General features: G+C 32.2%; 2 pseudogenes; both read left to right on the forward strand.

Moving 5' to 3' along the window:
- Nucleotides 1-281: 281 nt before the first annotated feature.
- LOC121391710 lies at nt 282-11525 on the forward strand (annotated as a pseudogene).
- Nucleotides 11526-13807: 2282 nt separating this feature from the next.
- Nucleotides 13808-15619, forward strand: LOC121391711 (annotated as a pseudogene).
- The last annotated feature ends 553 nt before the right edge of the window (nt 15620-16172 follow it).

Genomic DNA, 16172 nt, shown 5'->3' on the forward strand with positions numbered 1-16172 from the left:
TAATTATAACAGATCGTTGCTCCATATTTGGCGGGAAACATCACTTACTTCAGTAGTGTAGCCCTGAAGACTCAAGTCTAAAGAATCTAAATTGACTGAAGTTTAAAGTTTTATACAAGTAAAAAGAATAATATATATATCCTTATTTTACTACTACTGAGGTAAATAGACAGTTATATATTGTGTGAAAAGAGCCACCCTTTTCTAGTTGTATTATCATGAATGATGAAGGCATAGCTTCTGAGGTTTCTCAAGAGGTATCAACTGAGGAGACTCGTCTCATGATACCAAAAATAGTCTGTGAGAATTTCAAATCCTATGCTGGTACCAGAGAGCTGGGACCATTTCACAAGGTATGTATATGTACATATACGTATGCCAGATATTCATTAATTGAATATTTTGGTGTGGTCTTACACATGGTGATGATGTCAAAGTATTGGACTACATTACATAATGGAATGATAATTAAATGTTAATGGATGCATAGCAAAGCGGTATTATTTCCCATCAGTACATCCCATTGGTCCATTTAGTTGTCCATTGTAATTGTATATGCATCCACTTTCAACTATATGGGTCCATTGTCTATTATTCATTATTTATCAACTATAAATCCAATATCCATTGATGTCATCATCTATAATATCTATAATGTATCCTTTTCATAACAAGGTACGATATCACACACACCTCTTGTATGGTGTCACTATGACATCATCCTCTTTTGACAAGCTGATTTATTATAACAATGAATAATTTACTATGTATGTCCCACACACAAACTATAACCATTTATAGGGCATATGGTTCATACTAGGTAAAATACTACATATCTTAACTGAACTCTTTGAAGCCTTATGTTGTGTTATTATTGCTCTTAGTTGTATATGTGGGTTATAGTACTTGTGTGAATGGTAGTTAAGTGAATTTTAGCATAAATAACATTAGATTATCAAAAATAAACTCTGTTTACATACTGTTTGTAGGTTATTTTCTTTAGTTTCCATTGTTGATACATTTTTACTAAGAAGAGACAAATTGGCTCTAACCTTATCACAATACATACTCATTGTAAATGTTAACTTCTCATTACTGAATGCCATAACAATGACCACACAATATTGTATAACAGGAAGTTACTAATTGACATTATATTGTTGTCAGTATTATATAACAATACCCAAATTAACTAGGACTTGCTAGACTAGGTCCCAAAATAAAAATATTTCTCCATTTCCAAAAATGACAATTGTTTTTTGTTACTTGGCAATGACAATGACTACAGTACAGATGACCTATTAATGACAATTTAGCTTGTATTGACACAATCTATTCAACTTGTCACGGCTACAAGTTTCCTACACGATTCATTTTGTTTCTCTTATCATCTAATCTTGTTACTCAACAGGCCTACACATCTGGTTTAGTAAGGGGGTAGTGTGTATATTGTGGTATTTGGGATGGCCATATGATGTCAACACAAGGCATTACTATAATTCCAGTAGTATAGTTTGTCCCTAATGGTTGAGCAATCATTACGATGTTTTCCTTCTGTTTATTTATTGCATAGTAATTTTTGTTTAACAGTTCAATACAAGTATTTGTCTAGTCTATTATATGATGTACAATATTATATGAGAGCAGGAAGATAGAGTTCTTAGAAGGTCATCCTGTCTATGCAGTAATATTTGATTACCTTCTTTATTAGATTGTGGTATGTACATGTTAAGTAACAGCTAGACAATTGCTAGAGATGTATAATATGTATTTGTGCAATACATGATTACATGTAAACGTGACATCTACAAGATTGAAGTGTGATAAAGGACTTGTTTGCTGATACTTTACCTACTCAATATGCTGCTAGGAATTAAGTAGTCCACGTTGCTTGGTAGACAAGGAAAATTCTGGTTGTCTTCATCATAGAATGGAATTGTTTGTAATTTGTATATAATTCAGAGAAAGTTTGGATTTCTCTTATAGTTATTGCTGTACTAACTAAATTATTTTTATTTCACTATATTATAGTTGACTATATAGTATTGTGATGTGTGATATCATCACTGTGACTTGTTAGATTGTTATTTTAATCATGTCAGTGTGTGTTTACACAAACCAATGAACAGCTATTTCAGGTGAATACAGTGTGACATCTGTATTATTATTATGAAGTAATATATAAAAACATGATTGCACATTCTACTCAGTGCTCAAATATGTATATTCAAACTAATGTTTGTATTTAGTCTTTTATTGACTGTAGGTTAAATAAGTTGTGATGACATCATCATTGCTATGGCAACAAATGACTAACTCAGCTATTAGTCTCCAAGTGTTGCTGTAATTGTATATTCACACATCACTGGTTATTCACCCACTCTTATTTAGTGAAAAGTTATTTGTGTTATGGTTTTTGAACATAGGAAGCATAATATTACATACTGACTGTTTGACACTAAGTACCAACACATACACAGTACATAGACACGCACTACTGCATCATATTCAAGTTATATAATTGTGTATGGCTATAAGTATAACTAGTTATGTACAAGTGAAGCTAACAGGTGTTAAGGGCTTATCTAGATAATAAGGTGCAGTAATAATGTTATGATATCCTTGTAGTGATGATCTAATCTGCTTAGTTAGTTAGTTACCTGACATGTAATAGATATTTAGTTTAACTACAATTCCCTATGACCATAAATGTTAACTGACCACATGATGACATAAATGTTAGTACTTACCACAGTGACCTAGGATAGCTACTATTAGTAAGCTCTAGACTAGTGAACATCAGTACTTACCACAGTGACCTAGGATAGCTACTATTAGTAAGCTCTAGACTAGTGAACATCAGTACTTACCACAGTGACCTAGGATAGCTACTATTAGTAAGCTCTAGACTAGTGAACATCAGTACTTACCACAGTGACCTAGGATAACTACCATTAGTAAGCTCTAGACTAGTAAACATCAGTACTTATACTATCACAAAGCTTAGATTTTTTTTCTTTTGTTTAGTGTTTTTTCATCTATCGTTGGACCCAATGGAAGTGGCAAATCCAATGTAATTGACGCCATGCTATTTGTCTTTGGTTATCGTGCAAAAAAAAATCCGTTCCAAGAGTATATCTGTATTAATACACAACTCAGAACATCATCAAGACATCCAGAGTTGTTCTGTGAGTGTCTATTTTCAGAAGATTGTTGATCTGGTAAGACAAACAAAGTAATAGAGATGCTGTGACCAGGGTCAGTGTTATATGGGTATTGTATTTCACTCCTTATGACATAGCTATCTGTCAATGTTTGTAATGTGCGTTTAATATAAGCATCTCAGTATTCCTCTTGTAAGTAGTTGTAATAGTTTGTTGCACATTGTTTTGAGTTAGTTAAAATACCATTAGAAATAATCATTATTGTCAGCCAAAAATATAATCAATTAAATTATTTAATACAATATTACAGCTGGTTATGTCATTATCAATAAAATGTGGCATCCCTAGCTACCTTTTGACGCCTGCAGTATCTCAGGTGTTATAATATCACAGGTGCCTATAATGTCCCTAATTTAATTTCTTTGTCTAATTTAAATGTTTTTGTTCATAATTGAGAAAAACATGCTTACCTTATCTTTCAATTAACTCTAATTAGCCTGGGAAGATTACAAGGTGGTTCCTGGTAGTCAGTTTGTTGTCTCGAGAACAGCTTACAAAGACAAAAACACATCTCATTATCAGCTCAATAGACGTAAAGTTCCTTTTAAGGAAGTGGCGTTGTTACTGAGGGAGAACGGTATTGATTTGGATCATAACCGATTCTTAATATTACAGGTTAGTGTATAGGACTCAGACCTGTTCCCATACAGGGCCCAATATTTGAATATATAGGGTCCAATGTATAGGCCCCATATTTGAACCCCAATGTTTAAATGTATAGGGCCTAGATTAGTTGATGGGTGTGTTGGTAAGTAGTAGCTGTTTTGATTTCATTTGATGCAAATACTGTTATAAGTGAACACAAACAATGAACTAATGAATGGTTAGTGTTTACAATGTGAACATATAGATATAAATGTTATGACTATAATTTGTGTAATCATGTTTGTTGGTATTCGGTAAAGTATGCGAACATATGTACAATGTTAAGTGTAGTTTACTACTCTATTAGCAGTTAGTTGTACCAACCTCTCCTACATATTCTGTTTAAAGGTTTCATCTCTCTCTCTCTCTCACACACACACACACACACACACACACATGCACACCTATAAAGGGAGAGGTGGAGCAAATAGCATTAATGAAACCGAAAGCACTAACAGAACACGATGAAGGAATGTTAGAATTCCTTGAGGACATCATTGGTACCAGTCAGTATAAAGAACCTATAGATGAACTGGGAAAGAAAGTTGAAGAACTTAATGAGAATAGAGGAGAAAAGGTAATCAACAATTGTACAGGTTTAAGTCATTTTGCTTCTTTTTATATTAAGCTTAATCGTGTCAAAGCTGTGGAGAAGGAGAAAAATGAGTTGGAAGGAGCCAAGAATGAAGCTGAAGAGTATTTGGTGATGAAGAAAGATGTGACTTTAAAACAGTATACATTGTATGAACGATATAAGTATGAATGTAGCCAGTTGGAAGCTAAAGCAAGAGAGAAGAAAGAGGAGTTAGAAACTAAGTCAAAGAGATTAAGGAATCAGTCAAGCAACACAAAGAAGAGAAAGAATCTAAGATAAAGCAGCAAAAGAAGTTGTACAAGTGAGTATGAGTTATGTATTTGACTAGCTTCCTTATCATCACTACAAACATTAAGATTAGTAAACATTAAGATTAGTATGTACAATTGAACATCAGTAGTGGTGTCCTAAAATGGTAATATTTACCCACCACATCAATACTTACCACAATGACCTAGGATAGTTACCACTGGTAAATTCTAGACTAGTTAACTTCAGTACTTACCACAATGACCTGAGATAGATATAAATTAGTAAGACATCAGTACTTACCACAGTGACCTAGGATAGCTACCATTAGTAAACTCTAGACTAGTAAACATCAGTACTTACCACAGTAACCTAGGATAGCTACCATTAGTAAACTCTAGACTAGTAAACATCAGTACTTACCACAGTGACCTAGAATAGCCACCAATGGTAAACTCTAGACTAATCAACATTTTTTTAATCTGATTTAATACTTTCATATAAATATTTCAGAGTGTATGAACAACATACTCAGAAAAATGAAAAATGTAAATCATCTTTGAGTGCTTGTGAACAGAGAGACACTCTTGTTCGACAAGACCTCAAAAATACCAAGGTTCAACTCAAGAAGATAAGCAAAACATTAGAGAAAGAGAAAGAAAAGCTGACAGAACTTGAGACAGCACCAGAAAAAACACACCAAAGAGATCATGGAGTGTGAAAAGAAACTAAAAATATTAGAGGTTTGTAATTGAGACTGTATATGTTTATCATGAAAGGCTATCAGTAGTCACACACCTACACATAGCTACTCAATAATGTCAGATTGTATTGTAGTATAAGAAGGCTATAATTTGAAGGAAACATTATATAATGAGTAATTTAGTATGTAATTGATATTGAGATGTTAAATTTGGAATGTAATGATATCTTAGTTGCTATTATGACATATATATCATTTATTGTAGAAAAGAAAAATGGAAGAAGAAGAAAGACTGTCAGAAGTAATGGCAAGTGAGTTGATCAACCCATTTGCTCCACTTAAGTTACTCTTACTATAATGACCAATTTGCTTAAAATTCATAACATGTAACATGTACATTTACATGCTCTAATTAGATACCACAGTATAGAATATACACACTCCTTCCATTAGTACCATGTAGACAGACAGACATGTCTTGTGCTAACCCATAACATGTATATGCAATGAATGAACCACAAGTATGTACATTGTCTGTATTGTGTAGGTCTCAAAGAGGATACCCAAGGGCTTCAGGATGAGAAAGAGGTGTGGTGTGTCTATGTATCTGCCAATAATAACCATTGAGCAGGTGTAACTTTAACCACTAATATTTAAAACCAGGCTAACAAGTTTTTTATAAGACTTTAAAGTGTTATTTTTATGAGCTAATCAAACCACTATGTTGATAAAGAATGACTATTGTTTATATTTACTGCTGATATCTCTGTTCTGTCTCATTGCTGTAACCATGGAGATATATAATATGTGTAATCTGTAAAATGCTTTAATTCAATTTCATGCTTTTGGATATAGCACTGAAGATTGTCTCCAGTAGCTCTTGTAAAGTATATATCAGATTATAGATTTGTGCTTTGGACGGTGTTTTTAGATAAACAATAGTGTCATTGTTTAACTAACATGTGTGATGTTTACCTAAAGGAGGACATAACATGTTTGATGGATTATATCTGTTTTCTCTAATATGATAGGTGTTAGAGAATCAACTGGTCAGTCTAAGTCAGGCTGTCAATGAAACTAAATCAAAGGTTAGCTTTTTTATAACATCTACAACATATTATAACGGCTATTGTATGCTATACTGTATTATATCATATTGTGTGACATAAATTGATGTAACAATACATTGTTAACCAACAAAGGAAAGCTGTGTGTGAACTTCACTTCTATTTCACACACACCGATTTCCTGTTACATGTACCCTAATCTGTAGTACATGTAAATACATGTACTGTGTTTAATTGAATATGTCCATCTAAATAATGTCTATAATTATAAGTAAATATACTTGATAAAGTGAAAATTTCTTTGGCAAAGTTTACATATCTATCATAACAATTGTTTAGTCAGAGAGAGGAGAGGTCAGAGTACATTTTTATGCAATAAATTTTATTGTTGTTGTTGTTTTTAGCTTGATGTGGCCACTGCTGAGTTGGAGTTGTATCGAGAACGATTTACTGCTGGAGAGAAACAAGTCAAGCAGGCTAAGGAAGAGGTTAAAAATGTTGCACGGTCATTGAAAGAGAAACAAAGGTGTTATTAGTAATATCATCTCCAGTTTCATTTTTCCAAATGTCATACAGTGATTTAAAGAAATATGAGGCTTCATTACCAACAAAGCGTCAAGAGTTGGCATGTTCTGAGAAAGAATTAGAGGAGGTGACAAAAGAAATGGAGATAATAGGTCAGTCACTGCGATCATCCAGAGGTCAAGTGGAGGAGGCAAGAAGTGCTTTACAGGCTCATAAAAGCAGGTGAAATTACTAAATCATTTATTATTTTATTGTTAATAGAAATGGCTATATTTCTAAAGGAAATTCTAAACAATGAACTTCAAAACCCTTGTTATCTAAATATATTAATATTGAAATATGGCATATTGTTGTTGTTGCTATGATGTTTTTTATTTATACAATAGAGGTCAAGTTTTAGATGCACTTATGCAACAGAGAGATTCAGGAAACATTACTGGTATATGTGGTCGTTTTGGTATGTTATTAGGATGGATGGAGATTAATTCACTAAGCAAATTGTGGTTATGATAATAATAAGTTATTATGAAATTGAAAAGAAATTGTTTACACACTATTTTGACTAGTGGTTTGTCTCTTTCTTGAGAATGTGTGTGTGTGACAGTTTATTTTTACTAATTGTGTGTATATATAGTACAATACTTGGATAACCTTTGTTATGACATTTCTATGGTATATTTGGTGTGTATATAGTGGCCAAGATAAAAGGGGCTATTACAATGAAAGGTGTAGCCCCCTTAACAAATGTCTTGGCACAAGTTGTTATGTTAATATTCCATTATATGACAGATTGACTTGTGGTTTTTGGATGTCTATTATATTTTTAATAGATCAATAAATAGATGGACGGACAATGTTTTTATTTTTGGTTCTTTAGGGTGATTTGGGATCTATTGATGACAAATATGATGGTTGCTATCAGTACTGCATGTGGGCAATTGGATATGTAGTAGTAGACAATATGGAGACAGCTATCAAATGTGTGTGGAGTTTTTAAAGAGTACCAAATTAGGTTCTGCATCATTTATCGGTTTAGATAAGGTACAACATAATAATAACTAATAATAATAATAGTAATAAATTAATAATAATAATAATAATAATAATAATAATAATGTGTTGTGTGTTTAGGTTACTTGAAGTAAACATACTGACTAATATATTTTATTTATCTGTCAGGTTGAGGTTTGGCGGAAGAAAGCTACCATCAAAATGTCTACGTAAGAACTTATTAATGATATAGTTTTTATCTTTCATTTGTTATATTCTTCTTTGTCACATAAATTCATTTATCTATTAATTATTCTGTAGACCTGAAGACGTTCCACGATTGTTTGACCTTGTTAAAGTGAGAGATGACAAATATCTCTCAGCTTTCTACTTTGCTTTGCAAAATACACTCGTTGCTAAAGATTTGGAACAAGCTACTCGTATTGGTTTACAAGTATGATAATAATATTACTACAAGAAAAACATAAAAATTTTACATAAATCTCCATGGATATAAATTATTACAACTTACCAACAGATGGCTCTCTAATTTATGTAGCTTCTGTTACTTACTATAGGGCAATACACGTCACCGTGTGGTCACTCTTGGAGGCCAACTAATTGATTCAGCAGGGACCATGAGTGGTGGGGGAAATAAAGTTGCACGTGGGTCGTATGTCATCCAAGGGTCTTGTTGACGTCAGTCCCATCAACTAGTACAACTAGAGGAGAAACTAAAAATTGATGAATCAAAAGCAGAGCATGTCTAAAACAATATTGTTTTAAACTCTCTTGTCTCTCTCTCTCTCCCTCTCCAGGAGCACCAACATAAGAGAGCGGAATGGAAAGAAAAGTTCGAACTCTTCAAAGTGAGATCACTGAGGCTGAGAAAGAAAACTAACGTCTTCAAGAGATATACAAGTAACTCGTTTCAACTAATTCAATAAATTTATTGAAATATAGTTATTGAAAACACAAGAGAAAGGACTTAATGGACGCATCAATGGAACTTGAGATACAAAATGCTGAAACCCCAAATTGATCAAGGGCAACTCTCGCTAAACTGGAAAAACAAGTAAAAGCTAATGAGAAAGGTAAATAAAAAGTTGTATCGACTATTGACTTTCTTTGTAGAATATGAGAAAGCTTCAATGGCAGCTAGTGATATTGATAGACAAGTAAAGAGGCAAGAAAAATGGAATATCTCAGCTGTAATATATTAATTTATTGTTTTAGTCTTCACGAAGAAATTATGAGAATTGGAGGTCCGTATGAAGAGCAACAGGTGACTTGAACAATAAGGGTTAAATTAAGAAGCTATACTGAATATCTACTCAGTAACTATACTGATAAATATATTCAGTAAAAACATTTAATTGTTATAAAGTTGGTTTAGTGAGTATATTTTGGTAAATAGGACCAGGTAGATAAAGTGAAGAATGCAATCAAAGATGCATCTGCTACAATTACAAAAACAACGTGGCCATTAAAACTGCTGAAAGGTGATTGTTATTCATTATTGTTATTAATATATTATTATTATTATTATATTATTATTATTATCATTATTTGGTTATTATTATCATATAATGGAACATTATCATCTACCAATCTTTTAAATTCAACTATTATTTCTACAGGAATATTAAGAAGACTCGAGACAAAGTAGCATCATTAGAAAATGATTTGACAACTGCTGAAAAACATCTAGAAGAATTGCAAACTGAATTAAAAATTTAGAAGAGGAAGCTAAAGCAGTGATAGAGGAACAGGAGATCATCCACGTACTTTGCAATCTGTCGTGACTGAATTTTCATCTTTTTTATTTAGACTAACTTGAAGGAATTGGAAGACAGTTGATATCTTTGAAGACAGAGATAGAAATTATAGAAGCTAAAGAGAGAGAGGTTTGATGAACAGTTTACTTGATCTGACGCATGAACTGGAACAATATGCATCGAAAGTTAAAGAAAAATCGACAAAAAATTAAACACTTTGAAAATGAGGTCAGACTATTACAAACTGCAACAAGACACCCTCTTTGTGTAGTGGACCATGAAATCTGTCCTTAGTAATAGAAGAATCTTAATACATTGTACATTGATATAGATTTAGAGCTAAATTTCCTGTACATATATGAGAGCATCCTTAAGTCAGATATTTATTGATGTTAAAACAAATTATAATAGGTGTGTTGTTATCATTTCCTAGATAAGTAAACTTGGTTTAGACAAGGAGGATAAGAGAGAGTTGACTGAAGAAGAGTTGACAAGTTTGGACAAGAAGGATGTAGAGTATCAAATAACAATGTTGGAAGAAGCACTTAAACAAAAAAAACACCAAATATGGCTGCTATCGACGAATATAAAAGAAAGGTATTTGAGAATAGAACTGTAAGATTATCTCTTGTTCGCTTCACAGGAAGCTTTGCATGAAGAAAGACTCCAAGAAACTGGACACCATTACTGTTGAGAGAGATACAGCACGTGGAAATTATGAAAGTTTACGCAAAAAAAAAGACTTGATGAATTTATGACGGTTTCTCCATCATTACCCATAAACTCAAAGAAATGTATCAGGTAAAGCAATATAGTTATCATTTATTTATTTTTCTCTTTTTTGCTCTCAGATGATTACACTAGGTGGCGATGCTGAGTTAGAATTAGTTGATAGTCTAGATCCTTTCTCTGAAGGGATTGTCTTTAGTGTGAGGCCAACTAAGAAAAGTTGGAAGATATATCTAATCTTTCTGGTGGAGAGAAAACCTTGAGTTCATTAGCTCTGGTAAGAGAAAGATCTAAACTAAAATTACAAGTTTTATTAATTTTAATATCTCAGTTTTTGCACTTCATCATTATAAACCTAGTCCATTATATGTAATGGATGAAATTGATGCTGCATTAGACTTTAAAAAATGTCTCTATAGTTGTTACTACCTAAACTACATCTAAAGGTAGGTACATGTAACTAAATGAAGGGTATGTACATGTAATTAAATGAAGGTATGTATGTGTAACTAAATAAAGGAATGTACATCATGTAATTAAATGAAGGTATGTACACTATGTAACTAAATGAAGGTATGTATGTGTAACTAAATGAAGGTATGTAATACTATGTAGCTAATGAGGTAGGGTATGTTGTGTAACTAAATGAAGGTATGTATGTGTAACTAAATGAAGGTATGTACACTATGTAGCTAATGAAGGTATGTTGTGTAACTAAATGAAGGTATGTATGTGTAACTAAAATGAAGGTATGTACACTATGTAGCTAAATGAAGGTACGTACATGTACTTACCTACATTAAGTACTACATAGTAATGTTCATATATTTTATTAGGAACGGACCCAGAATGCACAATTTATCATTATTAGTCTTCGTAATAACATGTTTGAATTAGCTGACCATTTAGTTGGTATCTAATAAAACTGATAACTGCACAAAAAGTGTCACCATTAATCCTCGAAAGATGGGCCAAAAATCTCTTTCTTCACCTCCAATGGAAGTATCAAGCGAGGCATAGACTATGAACATCATTTAAATTTGACATGTATAGAACATAAGTCATTATGTTCTAAGTAACAACTCTTCAGTTCTTTCGTTTTGGTGTTTTATAATATTATTTACTTCTTGTTAAAATATGTCAAGACTTAACAAATCCATCAGGTAGTTAGTTATATTATATCATTACAGTTTAAACTTTTATATTAGGAGGACAAAAAATTATTGTTATTTAAATCAAATATATGTCTTCTAATGAGTATGTACTGCTCATAAAAGTATGAATTAATAGGTTGTCTCATGATTTGGCTCGAGCCAAACTTCCCCTTAAACTAAACAATAAAACAAAATTGTTGATTTTTGGCGGACTCAATAACATTTTTAAAATACCTTTCTTTTGCAGCTTGTGCTGTTGTGTGTCTTGGAAATCAGGAGCTGGATTCAAATCTGTTGTTGCCACAGAAACAGCTTGTCTTAAGGACTTAATCTGTAAAGATATTGTTCAAATAATTGTGTTTATATCTCGTTGTTTACTTCTTGTTCAAGAGATTCCTTTGTTTGTTTTATCTGACTTCATTTCATTAGCTCGTATGATTTCGCTCTCCATTATTTGAATAACAGCTGCACAATTGGTACACCTATACTCACATGACACACCCATGTTCATCACATGCAGATCACATGACATACCATTGTTCTAATTTATCTATCATACCATCAAGTTGATTCGATGGATGTCTCGTCCAATAAAAGACTCTACTTCCAGCTGGGAATAGATAAAAATTAAAATTTATATGTTTTAAGAATACTTATTAAAAATTAAAAATATTAAAATTACAATAGTCTAATCAGACTGCCTTTTGCCTGGGGTGGGGCAGTCTGGGAACGAGACTAATAGAAAAGGGAGCAAAATATTTATAGATAACATTAATTAATAATTAATGACAAAGCCAACATACTTTATATTCTAAGTCACAACATCACTGCTATTCTGATGGTTGCCTACCTGGTGATTACACTGATCAAGTTTAGCTTGTAAATATTATGATATATTTGCCTCAATAATAAGATCCTATAAAAGGAATACAATTATCTCTGTTTCCTCTTTACTACAAACTGCTGACCTCTAATTCTCTCACGTTGCTAATATCGAGAACATCAATAATGTGATATGATATTGTCTATATTAAATAAAATACATATTATTATTATTAAAGAACACTTGACTTAATATCTGTGTACATGTACATGATATATATATATTTTTTAGGTTCATGGTTAGTAGTATATTAACAATGGAATAGTTAATGTTGTCATGGCAACATCTTATGAGATTACCATGTATGTTCACTCACTCTGTTTTTAGCGGCCAGTGCTATGACAGTTAATGTGTTTAATTTGATCAGTTGTGTAGAGACAATTGAGGTAAATTGTGTGTTTTTCTATAATCATTACAACAAGTCATTACTATATATTAATGATCACATGATATAATAAGTACAACAAGTCATTACTATATATTATGATCACATGATATAATAAGTACAACAAGTCATTACTATATATTAATGGATCACATGATATAATAAGTACAACAAGTCATTACTATATTATTAATGATCACATGATATAATAAGTACAAACAAGTCATTACTATATATTAATGATCACATGATATAACAATTGACAATCTGTACTACTCACGTTTGTAATCTGAGTATGTACCATAAGTGAATAGTTTCAGAAGTTGAAGAGATGAAAGAATATTCAGTTTCTTCTAATGCGTCGTATATTCTCACATTCTAATAATTCTCCAAATACATAAACACCTACACAATAAAACAAAATGGGGACTACCACCATCACACTGTATGGATTGTACTAATGAACACAAATAATTAGGACTGAGGTTTATGATTTAGTATACAACCATTGGTCCTTAAGGTATGCCATTATTATTATGACTAATACACCTGTTGAATTCGTAACATCTTGTATTAAACTGAGCAGCAGCTGCTCCCTTGGCTGTTTTCGCCAAAAGAAGAAACTGTTCCAGCCCTTGTGTTCCTGTAATTGAGGTAGTGTGAGTCTTCATTCATCTGTTCTGACAGAGTTAGTAAGTCTATTTCTCCAATTAAGAAATCTTTAGACAAAATTATGATAAATTCTACCCTCACTCTTAAGTGGGTGTGGCTACTAATCTAGTAGGCGTAGCTGTGTAGTGCATTTTAGGTAGTGGGTAGTGTTTACGGAAAACGTGAGTCATCATTCTCTAGTGATATTTGAGTTGCTGTGATTTAGATCATGGCAACACCGACAGCTATTAAAAGGTTAACACAAGACTTCAGGCGATTAAAGAAAGATCCAGTTCCATATATAGAGGCAGCTCCTTTAGAATCCAACATTTTAGAATGGTATATAAATTGAGTGAGTTATATGATTATCGATTCCCTTCTTAATATAGCGATATTGTGTAAAAGGACCAGAAGATACACCATATGTGTGGTAAGGATGCCAATATTATAATCATGTGACTCTCACATGATGTCATACACAGGTGGTTATACACGGTAAACTTGTATTCCACCCGATTATCCATTAAAACCTCCTCGTATATCAATGCAATTACACTAATGGACGGTTTGCGACAAATAAACGACTTTGTTTTATCAATTAGTGATTTTCATCCAGATACTTGGAACCCTGCTTGGTCAGTGGCTACTATACTCACTGGTCTATTAAGTTTTATGGTAAGTAACAGTACTACTGTGAATAACAATGAGGAAGAATAAGTTCTATAATTCCATTGGGAAATTCACATTTTTTTTCCACCTTTACATAATATAGGATGTTTATCTTATGGTTGTTTAGACCTAATGTTTATATTCAAATGTCTTTGGCAACACCCATCATTATATTTTGTAATACATTAAAGATCCTCTAATTGGGGATAGGACAATTTTTCTGATAATGGACATGATCTGATAATTTTTGACATTTGTTTAGGTGGAGAAGGCTCCCACAGTAGGTAGTATTACTACATCTGATGAAGAGAAGAGACAACTTGCTATAAATAGTTGGAATTTTAATACAACTGATCGAATATTTATTAGGATGTTTCCCCATCTGGTTGAGGTAATTTTGTAAAATGTTTGGTTTATATTGTTGTTGTTTGTTTGTCTACAGGAAATGAAATTAAAAGCTGAAGCAAAAAGGAGGGAAATAGAAGAAGAGCAACAAAGATTGGAACGTCTAATGAACTCATCTACAAACTTACCAGTACAAGAAGAACAAAACGTTTTGATCAGTACAGCTGTATCACTTTTGTGGAATTTAGCTCCTTTTATTCTCTTTGCAAGTTTTCTGTACATTGTTCAACTCGTTGTTAATTCATCATAAAGTTGTTAACTATTATTATAATTATTATTAACTGCTTTGTTATTATATTATAATGAAGTGACGGTATTTATTATATTATTTTATCTTATTTCCGTAAATACTCATTGTTTTTAGATCAAGATTGTCTCTTTTTTAGAGTCACCATAGTTACTGAAAAATGCATGTACAATTCAAATAATACATTTATAATAGTTATGCTATTGTCCTAAGTGGTACTAATAAATTAATTATTTTTTTCATAGTCTTTCCTGTATTAACTATACATTGATCTCTGCCTGTCATCCAATAACCCTTTGTCTAGTTGCAGGTTTGAGAGAGCCAGATAAAACATTCTGGAAATGAGCAATTGCCTTCTCTTGACATTCTACTTTATTGACCAGTTCATCTCGAGTGTTCTTCATTTGAAATAATTTTCCCTCTAAAAGTACAATCTGTCATTTTGAAAGTAAAAAATAAAATTTATTCCAACATACAAACTTTGTATACCTTCTTTTCCAAATGTTTTACCATCTTTTTATACTCTGCTTCACGACCCTCCCATTGTGTCTGATGAAAATTTTTGACATGTTTTCAATGTTTCAAGGTCCTTTTCCTGTACATCATGAAGGGTCTGGACTCTATTATTATAAAATAACTGTAACTGTCAATAAATATAAGTGGCTTACTCTTGTTTGTGTTGTTGTTCTTTTTTCAGAAGATCTTTCTCCAATTCTCTAATATGTTTTATTAGATCAGCATGTTCATTGAACATGCAACAAAAGATTTGTTAAGCTCGTTTTGTTCACAAGCAACTTGTCAATAACCCCTGCTTGTTCAATAGCATTTTCTAATTGCACTTCCAGCTCATATTTTTCCTTCTTAAATTGCTGTACCTCTTGACGTAAAGTCTCAATTTCTTTATCAAGACTTTCGCAAAGTTCTTATTAATATTACTACTAACTGTCTCTACTTCTAGTGCTGTTTGAAGACCTTGGACTTGTATTTCTAATGTTTCCTTCATCGAAATGGCTTCTTTTGTTTCTTCTTCACACAATGCTTTAGCAGCACTTAATTCTCCAATTGTAGCCTTTAAAGATAACATCTTGGACTCAATCTCTCTTCTTTTGTCATCGGATTTACTCAGCTTCTCTTTGAGTTCAGCATTGTCTTGATGAAAAATTTTCTCCTTATCATCAGACATTACTTTCAAGGACATCATTTGGTTCCACTTCTTTCTCTAATTTTTTTTTTTCATTTGCTTCTGATAATTTCAATTTACTTTCAACTTCTG

The sequence above is a fragment of the Gigantopelta aegis genome, unplaced genomic scaffold, assembly GCF_016097555.1.
Source record: "Gigantopelta aegis isolate Gae_Host unplaced genomic scaffold, Gae_host_genome ctg2866_pilon_pilon, whole genome shotgun sequence".
Lineage (NCBI taxonomy): Eukaryota > Metazoa > Mollusca > Gastropoda > Neomphalida > Peltospiridae > Gigantopelta > Gigantopelta aegis.